We start from the raw sequence: 17,971 nt of genomic DNA, 5'->3' as shown, positions 1-17,971 counted from the left end.
CGCTACACTACTAGCCAACTCCCTAAAACTTTTTTTTTAAAGATTTTATTTATTTATTAATTAGAAATATAGGAGAGAGAGAGAAAAAGAACCATACATAACTCTGGTACATGTGATGCTGGGGATTGAACTCAGGACCTCATGCTTGAGAGTCTAGTGCCTTAGCCACTGCGCCACCTCCCAGACCACACATCCTTTGGTTATTATTGTTTTTAAAAATATTTTTATTTTTGGTTGGATAGAGACAGAAAGAAATTGAGAAAAGAGGTAGAGACAGAGAGGGAAAGAGTCAAGTTTAATCCCCAGAACCACCATAAATGAGGTAGGTAGTTCTCTGGGGGGGGAGGGGGAAGCACACTATCACTGTGTCATTATTACTATATCTTTGGTTTTTTTTAACTTTTATTTATGAAATGGAAAAATTGACAAGACCATAGGATAAGAGGGGTACAATTCCACACAATTCCCACCATCAGAACTCTGTATCCCACTCCATGCCCTGAAAGCTTTCCTACTTTTTTTTTTTTATAAAAAGGAAACACTGAAAAAAACCATAAGATAAGGGGTACAGCTCCACACAATTCCCACCACCAGAACTCCGTATCCCATCCCCTCCCTTGATAGCTTTCCCATTCTTTAACCCTCTGGGAGTATGAGCCCAAGGTCATTGTGGGATGAAGAAGGTTGAAGGCCTGGCTTCTGTAACTGCTTCCCCACTGAACATGGGTGTGGACAGGTTGATCCATACTCCCAGCCTGCCTCTCTCTTTCCCTAGTGGGGTGGAGTTCTGGGGAATCGGAGCTCCAGGACACATTGGTGGGGTACTCTGTCCGGGGAAGTACAGGCGGTGGCACCGCGGGTTCAGCATATGTGGCTCAAAGCACAAGGACCGGTGTAAGGATCTGGGTTTGAGCCCGTAGCTCCCCACCTCACAGGGGGAGTGGCTTCACAGGCAGTGAAGCAGGTCTGAGGTGTATATCTTTCTCTCCCCTTCTCTATCTTCCCCTCCTCTCTCCATTTCTCTCTGTTCTATCCAACAACAATGACATCAATAACCACAACAATGTTAAACAACAAGGGCAACAAAGGGGAAAATAAATAAAATTTAAAAATTATATAAAGCAGAACAAACCGTTGACGATCATGAACCTAAATGCAAGAATATTGCAGATAAAGATGTGGGGTCTCTGTTATATATATAATTTTACCAGAGCACTTCTCAGTTCTGGCTTATGGTGGTGTGAGGGATTGAATTTGGGACTTTGGAGCCTCAGGCACAAGAGTCTCTGCATAACTATTATGCTACCGACCCCTGGCCCTGGGTCTCCCTTTTAGACAAAGCTAGTAGATCTATTTTAGGTATATTCCAAGGGTCCCATGCCTTTACTAATTTTTGCCTGAGCCTGACATTTAGTATGCAGGTGGACCCAAGGTATTGTCTGGGGGAGATGGTGTCATAGTTGGAAAAAGGACTAGAAAGCTGGATCAAGGAAGAGAGTAGCTCCCAAATATGAGAAAAATATATAAATATTGTTAATTGTAAACCCCGTCGATTTGATCTGGGGGGTCTTTATTTTAGTTTTCGAGATTTTATTTATTTATTCATGAAGAATGAATCTTGTTTTTCAACTTCTGCCTATTAGTGAGATCATCCCATATTCATTCTTTTGTTTCTGACTTATCTCACTTAACGTGATATCTTTGACCTCCATCCAAGATGGGGTAAAGAAGAACCTGAAACATTGGAGCCTCAGGATAAGAGTGTCTTTGCATAGCCATTATGCCATTTACCCCTGTTCACATTTCTCAGTTTTACACATAACAATTCATAACCCCTCTAGGTCCTCCTCTGCCTTCATGTCACAGGACCTGCACCCTCCCCACCCCCCACCTCAGAGTCCTTTACTTTGGTGCAATACACCAGACCTAGTTCAAGTTCTGCTTGTGTTTATTGTTCAGCTATTTTTTTTGTAATTGGATTAGTTTCCTTGAAGATGCTTTTAAAATGTATGTGGAAAAGAGTTCTGCCAATATCTTCCTCTAAGAATTTGATAGTTTCTGGTCTAACATCTAAGTCTTTGATCTACTTAGAATTTACTTTTGTGTTTGGTGAAATACAGTGGTTCAGTTTCATTCTTCTGCATATTTCAACCCATTTTTTCCAACACCATTTGTTGAAAAGACTCTCCTTCCCTCATGTAATAGTCTGGGCAACTTTGTCAAAGATTAGATGTCCATAGGTGCAGGGGATTTACTTTTGGGCTCTCAATTGCATTCCACTGGTCACTGTGTCTATTCATGTTCCAGGCAGTTTTTATCATAATGGCCCTATAATACAATCTGAGATCTGGAAGTGTGAAGCCTCCAGTTCTGTTCTTTTTCTTTTTTATTTAAGAAAGGAGACATTAACAAAACCGTAGGATAGGAGGGGTACAACTCCACACAATTCCCACCACCTGATCTCCATATCCCATCCCCTCCCCCTGATAGCTTTCCAATTCTGTATCCCTCTGGGAGTATGGATCCAGGGTCGTTGTGGGTTGCAGAAGGTGGAAGGTCTGGCTTCTGTAATTGCTTCCCCACTGAACATGGGCGTTGACTGGTCGATCCATACTACCAGCCTGCCTCACTCTTTCCCTAGTAGGGTGGGTCTCTGGGGAAGCAGAGCTCCAGGACATATTGGTGGGGTCGTCAGTCCAGGGAAGTCTGGTCGGCATCATGCTGGCATCCGAGACCTGGTGGCTGAAAAGAGAGTTAACATACAAAGCCAAACAAATTGTTGAACAATCATGGACCTAAAGCTGGAATAGTGCAGATGAAGTGTTGGGGGGGTACACAAGCATACTCTTGTGTACTTCTGCTTTCAGGTATACATTTTTCCCTGGTTTATGGTCACGTGCGAACATATGCTCTATCTCAGGGGACCTGGTCTATATCTGGGTTTGGGGACTTTATTGGGAAGTGGACCACCTGGAATGGAATTAGAGAATACTATGAAAGGAATGTTCTCACCCAAATGATGAAGCTGAAGGTTGTCATTCCACTCCTGAAGTCTCTGGACACAGTCTGAAGTGAAGCATGCTAGGGTGGCACTCATTGCGTTGATTAGGGTGGGTTCGGCAGATGCAATATTATTTGATATGAATTGAGAGAAGTATGCAGGAAAGTGGGACCCACCCTAAGGTTCCAGAACTGGAGGAAATATGGCTCTACAGTGGAAATGTGAGGTTCTTGCTGTCTTAGGGTTCAAGAAGACAATGGATAGTTATTGTTATCATCACATTATTTGGTAATTGGGTTAACTTTGAAAAATCCCTTTGTTAGGGTTTGCTGTATAATATCCAGCATCTTGTATATAGCGGTGCCACCGGTTGCTTCTGTTCTCCCTGGTCTAGGCTTTTGAGAGAGAGAACATATCAAAGACAACCTATGTATTAAAAAGACTCAGTCTGTGTTTTAAGAAGTTCTAGACATATGATCAATTTTTCCCCTCTCGTACTAATTGAATAGTGGTTTATATGACTACACTTTAATAGGAGTATACATAAACACCATTCCCACCACCAAAAGACTGTGTCTCATCCCACCCACCCCCACCCCCACTCCCCCGCCGCCCAGGGAAGCTGAATGTCTACCCTCCCCCTCACCACAGGGTTTTTACTTTGGTGCCCTACTCTGCCTCCAGTTCTGTTCTTTCTTCTCAAGATTGTTTTGGCAATTCTAGGTCTTCTCTGGTTCCAAATAAATATTTGTAGCTTTTGTCCTGTTGTCTAAAAAAATTTTTGGTTGGGATCTTGATGGGGATTGCATTAAATTTGTATATGGTGGGAGTCGCGTGGTAGTACAGCAGTTTAAGCGCACGTGGCACAAAGCTTAAGGACTGGCAGAAGGATCCCAGTTCGAGCCCCTGGCTCCCCACCTGCATGGGAGTTGCTTCACAGGCAGTGAAACAGGTCTGCAGGCGTCTATCTTTCTCTCCCCGTCTTCCCCTCCTCTCCATTTCTCTCTGTCCTATCTAACAATGACGACATCAATGACAACAACAATAATAACTAAAACAACAAGAGCAACTAAAGGGAAAATAAATAAATTTAAAAATTTGCATATGTCTCTGGGTAGTATATTCATTTTAATGATGTTAATTCTTCCAACCCATGAACATGGAATATCTTTCCACTTCTTTGTGTCTTTTTCTATTTCCTTGAGTAGTGACTCATAATTTTCAGTATTTATTCCTAGATTTTTTTTTTTTTTTGCTGTTGCTATAGAAAAAGGAATTGATTTCTGAATGTCTTCTTCCAACTTAGTGTTTGCATAAAGGAATGCCACTGACTTTTTGTATGTTAATTTTGTAGCCTGATACCTTACTATATTGCCTGATAATTTCCAAAAGCTTCCTGATGGATTCTTTAGGTTTTTCCTATGTATACTATCATATAATCTGCAAACAGGGAGAGTTTGAGTTCTTCTCTTCCAATCTGTATCTCTTTAATTCCTTGTTCCTGCCTGATTGCTATGGCAAGAATTTCCAACACTATGTTGAATAGTAATGGTGATAGTGGGCAGCCCTGCTTAGTACCTGGTCTATGGGGGAATGCTTCCAGTTTTTCACCATTGAATATGATGTTGTCTGTGGGTTTCCTACATATGGACTCCACTATCTTGAGGAACTTTCCATCGACTCTCACTTTTTGTAGTGTTTTCATCATAAAAGGATGTTGGTTTTTGTCAAAGGCTTTCTCTGCATCTATTGATATAACCATGTGGGTTTTGGTCTTGATTTTATTCATGTGTTGGATCACATTGATTGCTTTACGTATATTAAACCAACATTGTATCTCTGGGATAAACCCAACTTGGTCATGATGAATCTTTTTAATATACTGCTGTATCTGGTTGACTAGAATTTTGTTCAATATTTTAGCATCTGTTCATCAGAGATATTGGTCTGTAGTTTTCTTTTTTTGTTGTGTCCCTGTCTGCTTTTGGTATCAGAGTGATGTTGGCTTCATAGAAGCTGGAAGGGAGTGCTCCTGTGTCTTCAATCTTTTGGAAGAGTTTAAAAGTAAAGGTGTTTTTTTAATAATTTTTATTTATTTATTAGATAGAGGCAGAGACAAATTGAGAAGGGAGGGGGAGATAGAGAGGGAAAGAGACAGATTGACACCTGCAGCCCTACTTCACCACTCATGAAGCTTTCCCCCTACAGGTGGGGACCAGGGGCTTGAACCTGGGTCCTTGTCACTGTAATGTGTGTGTTTAACCAGATGTGCCACCACCTGGCCCCCAAAGTCGAGGGATTAACTCTTCCTTGAAGGTTTTATAGAATTCATTTGTAAAACCATCTGGTCCAAGACTTTTATTTTGGGGACGGTTTTTGATAACTATTTCAATTTCTTTTCTTTTTTAAATATTTTATTTATTTATTTATTAATGAGAAAGATAGGAGGAGAGAGAGAAAGAACCAGACTTCACTCTGGTACACGTGCTGCCCGGGATTGAACTCAGGACCTCATCCTTAAGAGTCCGATGCTGGGAGTTGGGCGGTGGCGCAATGGGTTAAGTGCACGTGGCACAAAGCGCAGGGACCGGCGTAAGGATCCCGGTTCGAGCCCCAGGCTCCCCACCTGCAGGGGAGTCGCTTCACGGGAGGTGAAGCAGGTCTGCAGGTGTCTATCTTTCTCTCCCCTCTCTCTCTGTCTTCCCCTCCTCTCTCCATTTCTCTCTGTCCTATCCAACAACAAAGCAACGTCAACAATGGCAATAATAACCGCAATGAGGCTGCAACAACTAGGGCAACAAAAAGGTGGAAAAATGGCCTCCAGGAGCGGTGGATTCATGGTGCAGGCACCGAGCCCAGCAATCACCCTGGAGGGGAAAAAAAAAAAAAGAGAGAGTCCAATGCTTTATCCACTGCGCCACCTCCCGGACCACAACTATTTCAATTTCTTTGACTGTAATTTTCTTGTTCATATTTTCTAGTTCCTCTTTATTTAATTTTGGAAATTTGTAGGTATCTTTTTAAAAAAATTTACTTATTTATTTATTGGATAGGGACAGAGAGAAATTGAGAGAGGAGGGGGAGATAGTGAAGGAGAGAGATAGAGAGACACCTGCAGCCATACTCCACCACTTGTGAAACTTTCCTCCTGCAGGTTTGGACCAGAGGCTTGAACCTACTTCCTTGCACACTGTAATGTGTGCGCTCAACCAGGTGTGCCATTGCCTGGTCCTGAAATTTGTAGGTATCTAGGAACTTGTCCATTTCTTCCAGGTTCTCTAGCTTGTTGTCATATATTTGTTCACAGAAGCTTTGCATGATATTTCTTTTTTTAAAAATTTCTTTTTAAAAAAATATCTTTCCACTTCTTTGTATCTTTCTTTTTTTAATAAATTAATTTATTAATGAGAAAGATAAGAGAGAGAGAACCAGTCATCACTGGTACATGTGCTGCTGGGGATTGAACTCAGGAACTCATGCTTGAGAGCCTAGTGCCTTAGCCACTGTGCCACCTCTCGGACCACAAGAATTTCTGTGGATTCTTTTGTAAAATAATTTCTGTGGAGTCTCTGCTCTTCTTTTATTACTTCCTTATTTCTGCTGGCTTTAGGTTTCCTTTGTTTTTCTCTTTGTAGTTTCTCCATGTGAAAAGCTAGATTGTTCACTTGAATTTTTTCTTGTTTCTTGAAAAAAGCCTGTATTGCCCTGAAATTCTCTAATCAGTGCTTTCGCTGTGTCCCATAACTGCTGTGTCCACATTTTCATTTGTTTCATTTGTTTCTAGGATTTTTTTCCTTATTAGAGCTGTCTCTGGGGCTTGATGATTGCATGATGCCACCATTTCTAGCAGCTGTCTTTTTCCTTCTCTCTCTCTCTCTCTCTCTCTCTCTCTCTCTTTTTCTTGCCTACGGGGTTATTGCTGGGCCTCAGAGCTGCACTACAAATCCACTGCTCCTGGATGCCACTTTTCTCATTTTGTTGCCTTTGTTGTGGTTGTTATTGTTATTGTTGTTATAGCTGTTATTGTTGGATAGGACAGAGAGAAATCGAGAGGGGAAGGCGGAGAGGAGGAGAGAAAGATATAGACATCTGCAGACCTGCTTCACCGCTTGTGAAGAGACGCCCCTGTAGGTGGGGGGCCGGGGGCTCCAAGCAGGATTCCTACGCTTTGCACCACGTGCACTTAACCCATTGAGCTACTGCCGGACTCTGTACTTTGTTCTATTGATAGAGGGTGAGAACCACGGATAAATATAGAGGGAGAGGGAGAAAGAGGGTGGGTATCATGGTCTTAAATTCTAGTCTTCATGCATGATCATGTGTGCACTCTACTGGGTGAGCACTTCCTGCCCTATTTCTTTCTCTTTTTTTCTGCCTGCAAGGTTACTGATGGGGCTCGGTGCCTGCACGATAAATCCACTGCTCCTGGAGGCCATTTCCCTCCCATTTTTGTTGCTGTTGTTATTCTTTTTTTTTTTTTTTTTTGCCTCCAGGGTTATTGCTGGGGCTCGGTGCCTGCAGCACGAATTCACTGCTCCTGGAGGCCATTTTTTCCCTTTTGTTACCCAGTTTTTTTTTATCATTGTTGTGGTTATTATTATCGTTGCTATTGATGTCATTGTTGTTGGATAGGACAGAGAGAAATGGAGGAGGGGAAGACAGAGAAGGGGAGAGAAAGACACCTGCAGACCTGCTTCACCGTCTGTGAAGCGACTCCCGTACAGGTGGGGCTCGAACTGGGTTCCTTATGCAGGTCCTTGTGCATTGCACCACGTGCGCTTAGCCCGCTGAGCTACCGCCCAACCCCCTGCTGTTGTTATTCTTATTGTTACTGTTGTCATTGCTGCCATTGTTATTGGATAGGACAGAGAGAAATTGAGAAAGGAAGGGAAGACAGAGGAGGAAAGATAGACACCTGCAGACCTGCTTGCCTCTTGTGAAGAGACCCCCCCCAGCAGGTGGGGGCCGGGGGCTCAAACCCAGATCCTTATATCTACCCTTGCACTTTGTGCCATGTGTGCTTAATCGGATGCTCTACAGCCTACCCCCCACCCTATTTCTAGGAATTTTATATGTGTTCTATTTTTTTTTTTTTTTATACCAGAGCACTGCTCAGCTCTGGCCTATGGTGATGCGGGAATTAAACCTGGGACTTGACAAAGCCTCAGGCTTAAGAGGCTGTTTGTATAACCAGAGTGCTATCTACCCCCTCCCTAATTTCTTCATTAATACAATAGTTATTCTGGGGATTCGACTTCTGGAGGTGGAGCTACGAGCAGCAGATCCCTTTCTCTCCTCTCCTCTCCTCTCCTCTCCTCTCCTCTCCTCTCCTCTCCTCTCCTCTCCTCTCCTCTCCTCTCCTCTCCATTTTCAGAGTCATTCATCCCAAGAAATTGGAATACACTTTTTACTCAAATCCACATGGGTCATTCTCAAGGATAGACCATATATTAGGCCACAGAGACAGCATCAGCCAATTCAAGAGCATTGAAATCATCCCAAGCATCTTCTCAGACCACAGTGGAATTAAACTAACACTTAACAATCAACAAAAGTTAGTAACAGTGCCAAAATGTGGAAGCTCAACAGTACACTTCTTAACAACTTCTGGGTCAAAGAGGAAATCAAGGAAGAAGTCAAAATGTTTCGAGACTTCAATGAAAATGATGACACAAGCTATCAAAATATCTGGGACACAGCTAAAGCAGTCCTAAGAGGGAAGTTCATAGCTATACAAGGACACATTAGGAAACAAGAAAAAGCACCAATAAACAGCCTGATTGAACATCTTAAAGACCTAGAAGAAGAAGAACAAAGGAACCCTAAAGCAACCAGAAGGACAGAAATCACTAAAGTTAGGGCAGAAATAAATAACATTGAGAATAGGAAAACCATACAAAAGATCAACGAAAGTAAATGTTGGTTCTTTGAAAGAGTAAACAAAATCGACAAACCTCTAGCCAGACTCACAAAACAAAAAAGGGAGAGGACCCAAATAAATCGGATAGTAAATGAAAGAGGAGATATCACAACAGACACCGCAGAAATTCAATATATCATGCGAGGCTTCTATGAACAACTATATGCCACCAAGCTAGAGAACCTGGAAGAAATGGATGATTTCCTAGACACCTACCAACTTCCAAAACTAAGTAAAGAAGAAGTGGATAACATGAACAGGCCCATCACAGCTAATGAAATTGAAACAGTTATCAAAAATCTCCCCCAAAATAAAAGTTCTTGACCAGATGGTTTTACAAATGAATTCTACAAAACCTTCAAAGAAGAACTAATACCTCTACTTTTAAAAATCTTCGAGAAGATTGAAGTCACTGGAATACTCCCTGCCAGCTTCTATGAAGCCAACATCACTCTGATACCAAAAGCAGACAGGGACACAACCAAAAAAGAAAACTACAGACCAATATCTCTGATGAACATAGATGCGAAAATATTGAACAAAATTCTAGCCAACCAGATACAGCAGTATATCAAAAAGATTGTTCATCATGACCAAGTGGGGTTTATCCCAGGCATGCAAGGTTGGTTTAATATACGTAAATCAATCAATGTGATCCACCACATCAACAAAAGCAAGACCAAAAGCCACATCGTCATATCAATAGATGCAGAGAAAGCCTTTGACAAAATACAACATCCCTTTATGATCAAAACACTACAAAAAATGGGAATAGATGGAAAATTCCTGAAGATAGTGGAGTCTATATATAGCAAACCTACAGCCAACATCATACTCAATGGTGAAAAACTGGAAGCATTTCCACTCAGATCAGGTACTAGACAAGGCTGCCCACTATCACCATTACTATTCAACATAGTGTTGGAAGTTCTTGCCATAGCAATCAGGCAGGAGCAAGGAATTAAAGGCATACAGATTGGAAGAGAAGAAGTCAAACTCTCCCTATTTGCAGATGACATGATAGTATACATGGAAAAACCTAAGGAATCCAGCAAGAAGCTTTTGGAAATCATCAGGCAATACAGCAAGGTGTCAGGCTACAAAATTAACATTCAAAAGTCACTGGCATTCCTCTATGCAAACACTAAGTTGGAAGAAATTGAAATCCAGTAAACAATTCCTTTTACTATAGCAACAAAAACAATAAAATATCTAGGAGTAAACCTAACCAAAGAAGTGAAAGACTTGTATACTGAAAATTATGAGTCACTACTCAAAGAAATTGAAAAAGACACAAAGAAGTGGAAAGATATTCCATGTTCATTGGTTGGAAGAATTAACATCAAAATGAATATATTACCCAGAGTCATCTACAAATTTAATGCTATCCCCATCAAGATCCCAAGCACATTTTTTAGGAGAATAGAAAAAATGCTACAAATGTTTATCTGGAACCAGAAAAGACCTAGAATTGCCAAAACAATCTTGAGAAAAAAGAACAGAACCGGAGGCATCACACTCCCAGATCTCAAACTGTATTCTAGGGCCACTGTCATCAAAACTGCTTGGTACTGGAACATGAATAGACACACTGACCAGTGGAATAGAATTGAGAGCCCAGAAATGAGGCCCCACACCTATGGACATCTAATCTTTGACAAAGGGGCCCAGACTTTTAAATGGGGAAAGCATAGTCTATTCAACAAATGGTGTTGGAAACAATGGGTTGAAACATGCAGAAGAAGGAAACTGAATCACTGTATTTCACTGAATACAAAAGTCAATTCCAAGTGGATCAAGGACTTGGATGTTAGACCACAAACTATCAAATACTTAGAGGAAAATATTGGCAGAACTCTTTTCTGCATAAATTTTAAAGACATTTTCAATGAAACGAATCCAATTACAAAGAAGACTAAGGCAAGCATAAACCTATGGGACTACATAAAATTAAAAAGCTTCTTCACAGCAAAAGAAACCACTACCCAAACCAAGAGAGCCCTCACAGAATGGGAGAAGATCTTTACATGCCATACATCAGATAAGAGTTTAATAACCAACATATATAAAGAGCTTGCCAGACTCAACAAGACAACAAATAACCCCATCCAAAAATGGGGGGAAGACTTGGACAGAATATTCACCACAGAAGAGATCCAAAAGGCAGAGAAACACATGAAAAAAATGCTCCAAATCTCTGATTGTCAGAGAAATGCAAATAAAGACAACAATAAGATATCACTTCACTCCTGTGAGAATGTCCTACATCAGAAAAGGTAACAGCAGCAAATGCTGGAGAGGGTGTGGGGTCAAAGGAACCCTCCTGCACTGCTGGTGGGAATGTCAATTGGTCCAACCTCTGTGGAGAACAGTCTGGAGAACTCTCAGAAGGCTAGAAATGGACCTACCCTATGACCCTGCAATTCCCCTCCTGGGGATATATCCTAAGGAACCCAACACATCCATCCAAAAAGATCTGTGTACACATATGTTCTTGGCAGCACAATTTGTAATAGCCAAAACCTGGAAGCAACCCAGGTGTCCAACAACAGATGAGTGGCTGAGCAAGTTGTGGTATATATACACAATGGAATACTACTCAGCTGTAAAAAATGGTGACTTCACCGTTTTCAGCCGATCTTGGATGGACCTTGAAAAAATCATGTTCAGTGAAATAAGTCAGAAACAGAAGGATGAATATGAGATGATCTAACTGTCAGTCAGAAATTGAAAAACAAGATCAGAAAAGAAAACACAAGTAGAACCTGAAATGGAATTGGCGTATTGCACCCAAGTAAAAGACTCTGGGGTGGGTGGGTGGGGAGAATACAGGTCCATGAAGGATGATAAATGAATGACATAGTGGGGGTTGTATTGTCAAATGGGAAACCGGGAATGTTTTGCATGTACAAACTATTGTATTTACTGTTGAATGTAAAACATTAATTCCCCAATAAAGAAATAAATAATAAAAAATAGTTATTCTGTAGCATTTTGTTAAGCTTCTATCGGAGGGTTTTTTTCCAGGTTCTTTTTGCTGTTAATTTCTATTGTTATTCCATAGTGATATGAAAATATACCTGAGGCAATTTTAACCTTCAGGAATTTATTTTTATTTTTTAAACTTTCTTTTTAATATTTTATTTATTTATTTATTTATTAGAGGAATAGGAGGAGAGAAAGAGAGAGAAAGAACCAGACATCACTCTGGTGCATGTGTTACTGGGGATCAAATTCAGGACCTCAAAGCTTTTATCCACTGCACCACCTCCCAGAACACTTAATCTCAGAAATTTATTGAGAATTCTTTTGTGTTTCAAAATAAACTCTAGCTTTGAGAATATTCCATGAACACTAGAGAAGAATGTGTATTTGGTTTCTGGAGGGTGAAGAACTCTGAATTTATTTGTCTGTTTGTTTGATTTCTATTTTATTTGATAGGACAGACAGAAATTGAGGGGGAGGGGAGATAGAGAGGGACAGAGAAAGACAGACACTTGTAGATCTGCTTTACTGCATCTGGGTGACAAGTTTAGCAGATGGAGACTTGTCTCAAGTGGCCTTCCCCAGGGCTCTGTTCTGGCTCCTACGCTATTCAATATTTACATCAATGACCTCCCAGAAACTTCTTCAAGGAAGTTTATCTACGCTGATGACATCTGCTGTGCAACTCAGGCATCAAAGTTCGACATCCTCGAGGAAACACTCACGAAAGACATGTCTCTGATATCTGATTACTGTAAAAAATGGCGACTAATCCCTAGCACTGCAAAAACAGTATCATCTGTTTTCCATCTACACCATGCCTCGGCCTCACGTGAGCTTAATGTGCAGCTTGGCGATACGAGAATCCGGCATGAAGCCCAGCCAGTCTATCTTGGCGTTACTCTCGATCGCACTCTGTCATTTCACGAACATCTCATAAAAACTGCAGCAAAGGTGTGCGCGAGGAATAACATCATTGCAAGACTGGCCAGCTCCTCATGGGGTGCGAGCGCTTCCACACTACGATCATCATCTCTGGCATTATGCTATTCCACTGCAGAATACTGTGCCCCAGTATGGTTCCGTAGCCCCCATGTCCACTTGGTTGATTCCAAATTATATTCCTCCATGAGGATAATTTCTGGAACCATCCGTTCCACCCCGGTTCCATGGCTGCCAGTTCTTAGCAACATCGCCCCGCCAGATATTCGTCGGGATGCGGCATCATCTAAGTTCATTTCCCACGTCTGCGCTCGACCGGACCTGCCAATATACGCGGATATCTTCGCCCACCCTGCTCAACGCTTGACGTCTCGTCATCCAATCTGGTCTCCTACGCCTACACTGAACTTCTCTGTTCCAGACTCTTGGAAACAGAGTTGGCAGTCAGCTGAGGTAAAGAACAAATACCTCATCACAGACCCCTGCAAGCGTCAACCCGGCTTTGACCTAGCACGTTATGATTGGGCCCTCCTCAATCGCTATTGAACAGGCCATGGCCGCTGTGCCGCTAAGACCCGAACTGCCCCTGTGGCTACAGACAGACTATGACCCACATAGTCAATGACTGCCACCTCTCCAGATTCAAAGGAGGTCTCGAAACTTTACATCAGGCTCAACCTGACGCTGTCGACTGGCTATGGAAGAAGGGCAAACGCTAGAAGAAGAACTGCTTGTGAAGCATCCGCCCTGCAGGCGGGGAGCAGAGTCTCGAACCTGGGTACTTGTGCATGGTGATATGTGTGTTTAACTAGGTATGCCATCACCCACCCCTAAATTTCTATTAACCCCAAGTGGTCCTACTCCGTACTTAAGGCTATTATTTTCTTGTTGATTATCTCTCTGGTTGCTCTTTTTAAAAAATATTTTATTTATTCATTAATGAGAAAGATAGGAGGAGTCACTCTGGTACATGTGGTGCCAGGGATTGAACTCAGGACCTCATGCTTGAGAACCCAATGCTTTATCCACTGCGTCACCTCCCGGACCACATAGGTGCTCTCTCCATTGTTGAAAATGGGATGTTAAAGTTTCATAGTACCATTGTGATTGTGTGTGTGTGTGTGTGTGTGTGTGTGTGTGTGTGTGTGTGTGTTTGGAGCCTCAGGCATGAGAGTCTCTTTAGTAGTTCCTTCTGAAGGGCCATTTTTTGTGATAATCAACTCCTTTGACTGTTGCTAGCCTGAGAAGCTATTTATCTCTCTCAAATATGAGTGATATAGTCTAGTGTTTAGATATCTTTTCCAGTCAACATTTTGAAGTCAGTCAATCCCTTTTGAACTCTACTTTTATCTGAGAAATCTGCTGGGAGTCTTATAAGGGTTCCCTTATATGTTACTCGACTTTTTTCTTCCTGTTTTCAGAATATTCTATTTTTCTTTGATTTTTGACCCTTTAATAATAATAATGAGTCTTGCTGTGTGTCTGTTTGGGTTTATTTTATTTGGGATTCATTGTGATTCCTTCATCTAGATTTGGTTGTTTCTCTCCTTTCCCACTTTTGGGATGCTTTTCACTATTTTCTTTCTTTCATTCATTCATTCATTCATTCATTCATTCATTCATTCATTTATTCTTTCTTTCTTTTTCTTACCAGAGCACTGCTCAGCTCTGGTTTATGGTGGTGTAGGGGACTGAACCTGGGACTTTGGAGCCTCAAGCATGGGAGTCTGTTTGCATAACCATTATACTATTTACCCCTGCCCCTTTTTTTTTGTTTGTTTTTTTTTTCTTTTCTTTTTACTATATTTTTTCAAGTAAGTTCTTTCCCTTTCTCTGTCTCCTCTGTCTGGAAGCCCTATGATGTCAACTATTGTCTCTTGGTGTTTTCCTCTAAAATACCTTACATTTTCATTCTTTCCTCGCTCTTTTTGTTGACTGCTTCTACTTTATCTTCTAGTACACTGACTTAACCTTTAGCTTCTACCATTCTGCTACTGGGCTTTTCTATTTCATTTATTTTAATTTTTGTTTCATTTTATTTATTTTTATCATTGGATAGAGACAGAGAAATTGAGAGATGAGGAGGAAGATAGAGGGAGAGAGACAGAGAGACACCTGCTGCCCTGTTTCCACTTGTGAAGCTTTTCCTCTGCAGGTGGGGACCGGGCGCTTGAAGCTGGGTCCTGCACAATATAGTGTGTGTGCTTGACCAGGTGCACCATCACCTAGCCCTTTTATTTATTTATGGGAGGGGTAGAAGGAGAGTGAGAAAGAATCAGATATCACTCTGGTATATGTGCTGCTAGGGATCGAACTCAGGACTTCATGCTTGAGAGTTCAACGCTATATCCACTGTACTACCTCCTGGATCACTGAGCCTCTCTATTTTATATTTTTAAGTTCAGGCTTTCTGTTCTTTAGCTCTGTGTTATGTGTTTGAACATTTATTACACTTTCTCTGCCTTTGTTAAGTTTCACTTCCACTGACCTCATTTCAATGGGCTTCATTAGAATTGTTGCATTTGGGAGTCGGGCTGTAGCGCAGCGGGTTAAGCGCAGGTGGCGCAAAGCACAAGGACCGGGATAAGGATCCCGGTTCGAACCCCGGCTCCCCACCTGCAGGGGAGTCACTTCACAGGCAGTGAAGCAGGTCTGCAGGTGTCTTTCTCTCCTCCTCTCTATCTTCCCCTCCTCTCTCCATTTCTCTCTGTCCTATCCAACAACGACGACAACAACAATAATAACTACAACAATAAAACAACAAGGGCAACAAAAGGGAACAAATAAATAAAATAAAATAAAAATTAAAAAATATATATACAAAAAAAAGAATTGTTGCATTGAAGTCCTTATCAGTTAGTTCATACTGTTATTTTTGCATTTGGGTATTTCTCAAATTTTTGTCTTGATCCACTGGTATGGGTGATGATGGTTCTCTTGTCCCTTCATTATGAAATGTGTGCTCAACCAAGTGCGCCACCCCCCAGTCTTGTCCCGTCATTATGTCTGATGCCTGAGCTAGGGTCTTCTGTGTGCAAGCGGTCCTGATAGAAACAGGGACTTGAAGTTGTGAGTTCCTGGAAATATTTGTGTGCCTAGTTCTGGATCTGATGAGACCAGTGGTTCACAGTTGTGCTCAGTAGTGGCTATAATCCTGAAATTAAGTGATTTCTGAACTGTATGTAAGAATTCAGAATATCAAGTAGCCTGGCAGTGAATCTGAGCAGTTCTGGACAAGATAAAGTATTCACAAATGCAAATCTCCAGGGCACTTGTGCATTGAGTTTGTATAGGTCTGTGTGATATCAGTGGTTCATAGTCACAAGTACCAGGCAGTAGCTATAGCACTGAGTCTAAAAGCCATGGACATTGACAAGTGTATTTCATTTCTTAATTTTTTAGAGTATATTTATTTTTTTATCTCCTTTTGTTGCCTTTGTTTTTTTATTGTTGTTGTAGTTATTGTTGTTGTTATTGCTGTCATCGTTGTTAGGACAGAGAGAAATGAAGAGAGGAGGGGAAGACAGAGGGGGTAGAGAAAGATGGACACCTGCAGACCTGCTTCACCGCTTGTGAAGCGACTGCCCTGTAGTTGGGGGGACCCGGGCTCAAAGCGGGATCCTTACGCCGGTCCTTGTGCTTCGCCACGTGCGCTTAACCTGCTGCGCTACTACCCGACTCCCAGCAGGTGGATTTCTATAGTGTTCAGTATCCACCTTGTGCCAAATTTGAATGGCTCTAAGTAAGAATGCATGTTCACAGTTAACTCATGACTTTCCATGGCTGTGGCACTGAGCTCAAATAGGCCTTATTATTTTACATTTATTTTTATTATCTTTTATCATTTTTATTTTGTTTTATTTATTTTCCCTTTTGTTGCCCTTGTTGTTTTGTTGTTGTTGTTATTAATGTCGTTGTTGTTGGATAGGACAGAAAGAAATGGAGAGAGGAGGGGAAGACAGAGGGGGGAGAGAATGACAGATACCTGCAGACCTGCTTCACTGCCTGTGAAGCCACTCCTCTGCAGGTGGGGAGCTGGGGGCTCAAACCGGGATCCTTACGCCAGTGCTTGCACTTCGCGCCACGTGCGCTTAACCCACTTCACTACCGCCCGATTTCCATATTTTATTATCTTTACTTATTGGATAAACACAGCCAGAAATCTAGAGGGGGTGGCTGGGTGGTGGCACAGCGAGTTAAGCGCACATGGCGGAAAGTGCATCAGGATCCCTGTTCGAGCTCCTGGCTCCTCACCTGCAGTGGGTTAGCTTCACAGGCAGTGAAGCAGGTCTGCAGGTGTCTATCTTTCTCTTGCCGTCTCTGCCTTCCCCATCTCTCTCGATTTCTGTCTGTCCTATCCAACAACAACGACAGCAGTAATAATAACAATGACAATAAATCACAAGGGCAACAAAAGGTAATAAATAAGTAAGTAAAGTTAAAATAAAAAGAAATCTAGAGGGTAGGAGGCGATAGAGAGGAGAAGACACCTGCAGCACTGCTTCACCATTCGTAAAGCTTTCCCTCTGCAGGTAGGGGCTGGGAACTTTAACCCTGCTCCTTGCACATGGTAACATGTGCACTCAACCAGGTGAACCACCATCTAGCCCCCCTCTTTATTATTTATTTATGGATAGAGACAAAGAAAAACAGGTGGGAGGGGGAGGTAGAGATGGAAAGAGACAGAGAGACACCTGCAGCCCTACTTCACCACTCACGAAGCTTCCCCCCTGCAGGTGGGGACCAGTGGCTTGAACCTGGGCCCTCGTGCACTGTAATGTGTGCACTTAACCAAGTGTGCCACCACCTGGCCCCTTCAAATAGGCCTTGTAATCAACCTAAGATTATGTTAGGTTATTATGTATGTTATTAACCTCTGGTTCTCTCTTTTAAAAAATCTTTTTATTTGTTATTGGACCGAGACAGAGATAAATTGAGAGGGGAGAGGAAGACACACACACACACACACACATACACACACACACACACACACACGCAGAGAGAGAGAGAGAGAGAGAGAGAACCAGACACCACTCTGGTACATGTGCTGCCAGGGACTTCAGGACCTCATTCTTGAAAGTCCAATGTTTTATCCACTGCACTATCTCCTGACCACTGGACTA

The sequence above is a fragment of the Erinaceus europaeus genome, chromosome X (genome assembly GCF_950295315.1).
Source record: "Erinaceus europaeus chromosome X, mEriEur2.1, whole genome shotgun sequence".
Classification (NCBI taxonomy): domain Eukaryota; kingdom Metazoa; phylum Chordata; class Mammalia; order Eulipotyphla; family Erinaceidae; genus Erinaceus; species Erinaceus europaeus.
This window is presented reverse-complemented; position numbering follows the sequence as displayed.